The sequence below is a fragment of the Humulus lupulus genome, chromosome 2, assembly GCF_963169125.1.
Source record: "Humulus lupulus chromosome 2, drHumLupu1.1, whole genome shotgun sequence".
In the NCBI taxonomy this organism is placed as follows: domain Eukaryota; kingdom Viridiplantae; phylum Streptophyta; class Magnoliopsida; order Rosales; family Cannabaceae; genus Humulus; species Humulus lupulus.
The window spans coordinates 90142875-90146911 of NC_084794.1; positions in this window are offsets into that span (position 1 = coordinate 90142875).

Here is a 4037-nt window from a genome sequence, read left to right on the forward strand (position 1 = left end):
AATGCGTGTCCTACCAGCCAAGTGCGTAACTAGTCAGTAGGGGTATGGCCGACCAGATGATGATATTCATCAACCAAGTAGAACAGACTACGTCAAATTCCCAGAAACGGCTTTAACAAGAATCGGTCTAGGCATACTCGGGAATCTCTCATTCTTCACACAAATTGGGGGTTCTGTTGCATTTTGAATATCTTTTGTAATTTAAATATAATAAGAATAATAAAATATCCTGATTCTAGGGGATATCAGATGTATGATCCTAAGCCTATAAATATATGGCTTATGGGATCAGAAAGGGACTTTTGGAAATTTGGGGTCTGGATTTTTCTTGAGAGAGAAAGAGCTTTTTTGTGAGAGAACTTTTGTATCCTGAGAATTCACACTGAAGAAACTCAGTTGACATAGGTTCATCTGATCTTGAGTGTGAATATATAATAAAATCTCTAAGTGGATTAGGCTATTACCAACATATTGGGGCTGAACCACTATAAAAATTGCGTGTTTTATTTACTTTCTGTTAAAAACTGTCTGTGTCGTTTTATTTCTCTTGAAGGCTGTATCGTTTTTGACGTTCTCACGTCGTTGGCCAAAAACGTGGTCAATAGCTGGGTACTAGGTCTTATTTATAGAGTTCAAGGAATGAAAATATCTCCTTTTTGGCTTGAATAAAATAATGAATATTAAATGAAATATACTTGAATATTCAGTCAACAGATGCTTAAGACTTGGTCAAAAACGTTCAGAGGCAAGTCAAGAGATTAAGGGATCAATCAAGCTCGGATTTCTCGGAGTTCAAAAAACTGCACCCAGGGCCGATATATCGCCCACCCTAGGCGATATATCGCCTGACCCTATATCCCGAGTGTTCGTGGTTTCGTTCGTGCGAAGTCAATGTGTTTTCTGTATCTCCCATGCTGCGATATATCGCCTCTAAGGCTGTGATATATCGGCATACATAGATAATTTAAACACTTTTTTGCACGAATTTAGGATAACTAGAGTTGATTAATCAGGTTTGACTAAGTAATACATGATTCCAGTAAGGTCTGGAAGGGTCTAGAACTTCTAGAAACTTCTATTATTGAATTATCCATTTAAAATGCTTAAATCCTCAAATAAACAAGATTGTGACAAGTGTCATGTTCTTAATGGTTCTGGAAGATTCTAAAATTTCTAGAACTTTCTTTTATTAACTAAATAAATATGATTATGACAAGTGTCATGCTCTTAATGGTTCTATCTAAACCTTAGGTTATAATTAAAATATTTCTATGACCAAAAATATTAATCAAACCTTATGTTATAATTAATATTTCTAAACTATAGGTTAAACTTATAAAATCCATAACTATAGCTACGTGTGTCCTACTAAGTCCCAGTTTGAACCAAAATCCATGAAATCTAAAATATTACAAACTATTACTAATTATCTAGCTAGTTAAGTAAACATTATGGGACTCTACAATTCTCCCCTACTACAAAGAATTTCGTCCCCAAAATATACTTACCAAACAACTCCGGATACCGATATTGCATGTCCTCCTCCAAATCCCACGTTGCCTCCCGTTCAGAACTATTACTCCATAAGACTTTGACTATCGGAATACTCTTAGACCGTAATTTCTTCATCCCTCTATCTAGGATGCTAATCGGCCGTTCCTCATAACTCAAGTCTTTCTGGAGTGCTATCGTATCATATTTGAGGACGTGAGATGGGTTTGACACATATTTACGCAGCATCGAGATGTGGAACACATTATGGCTATCCGCTAGAGTTGGCGGTAGGGCTAATCTATATGCAACTGCTCCCACTTTGTCCAATATCTCAAAAGGACCTATAAACCTGGGACTAAGCTAGCCTTTCTTCCCGAACTGCTTCACGCCTTTCATAGGAGATATCTAGAAGACTTGATCTCTGACTTTGAATTCCACATCACACCGCTTGGCATCTGCATAACTTTTTTGACGGTTCTGAGCAGCGAGCATACACTTCCTAATCAGCGCTACTGCATCCTGAGCTTCTCTAACAGCTTCGGGTCCAAGTAGTTGCCTTTCTCCTACCTCGTCCCAAAGCAACGGTGATCGACACCTCCTTCCATAAAGTAGGTCGTAGGGTGCCATCTCGATTGTTGACTGGTAGCTTAAGTTGTAGGAAAATTCTATCAGCGGCAAATACTTATTCCATGATCCTCCGAAATCAAGTACACAAGCGCGCAACATATCTTCTAAATTCTGTATGGTATGCTCGGACTGACCGTCTGTTTGAGGATGATATGCCGTACTAAGACTTAACTTGGTACCCATGGCTTGCTGCAAGCTTCCCCAAAATCTCGATGTAAACACCTATCCTCTATCAGATACTATTGTCTTAGGAATACCATGCAATCTTACTATTTCTTTAACATAAATGTTTGCGTATTGATCTGCTGTGAATGAAGTCTTTACAGGCAGGAAATGAGCTGACTTGGTTAGTCTATCTATTACTACCCAAGCCGAGTCGTGCTGCTTATTTGTTCGTGGAAAACCCGTCACGAAATCCATGGCTATATCATCCAATTTCCATTCTGGAATGCTAAGTGGTTGCAATAAGCCTGCAGGCCACTGACGTTCTGCTTTAACTTGCTGGCATACTAAACATTTAGACACATATTCCGCTATATCTTTCTTCATTCCTGGCCACCAATACATTTCCATAATGTCGTGAGTCATCATGGTCGACCCTGGGTGAATTGAGTATGGGATATTGTGCGCTTCTTCTAAAATCTCCGTCTTAATCCCATGATCATTTGGCACGCATACCCGATCCTTATATTTCAATAACCCCTGTCCTATTATTGAGAAATCTGTGGCCTTGCCTTCTTTAACTACATCCATATGTACTACTAATGTGTCATCATGCCCTTGCCCAATCCTTATTTCTTCTAACAGACTTGACTGGATGGACAAGTTAGCCAGCTTACCGATGACTACTTCTATTCTGGCACTAATCAGCTCCTGCTGTAGCAACTTTTCTAATCCAGCATGCTGCTAGACTTCCATAACTCTTCCTACTTAGCGCATCAACAACTACGTTTTCCTTTCCCGGGTGGCATAGGATTTCGCACTCATAATCCTTCACTAGTTCTAACAATCTGCGCTACCTCATGTTGAGCTCCTTTTGCGTGAAGAAATACTTTAAGCTTTTGTGGTCCATATAAATCTCACACCGTTCTCCATAAAAATAATGGTGCCAGATTTTCAACGCAAAGACCACCGCTGCTAACTCCATATCGTGTGTTGGATAGCGTTGCTCGTACTCCTTCAGCTGCCTTGAGGCGTAGGCTATCACCTTGTCATTCTGCATCAGCACACAACTCAACCCTTACTTCGACGCATCACAGTAGACTACAAACTTATCATTGGGTGTCGATACACAAAGTACTGGTGCTGAGCACAACTTATCCTTAAGCAACTGGAAGTCTCTTCACACTTATCAGTCCAGTTGAACCTCTGCTGTTTCCGGGTTAGGTTGGTAAGCGGAGTGGCTATCTTAGAAAAACCCTCTACAAACCTCCGATAATAGCTTGTTGTCCCAGAAAACTTCTTACCTCAGACGCGTTCTTTGGTCTTCGCCAATCCTTCACAGTCTCTACTTTGGTTGGGTCTACAGCAACTCCTTCCTTAGATACTATGTGGCTGAGGAATGCTACTTGTGAAAGCCAAAATTTGCACTTCTTGAACTTTATGTATAGTTGATGCTCCTTTAATCGTAACAAGATCAATCTTAAATGTTCCTCGTGCTCGTCTTCATCCTTTGAGTACACCAAAATATCATTGATGAACACTACAACGAATTTGTCCAAGTAATCCTTAAAGACCCTATTCATTAAATCCATGAATGCGGCTAGAGCGTTGATAAGACCAAAAGACATAACTAAAAAATTGTAATGCCCATAATGAGTTCTAAAAGTTGTCTTAGGAATATCCTCTTCTCGTACCTTGAGCTGATGATACCCGGATCGTAGATCGATCTTTGAAAACACGGTTGCTCCTTGAAG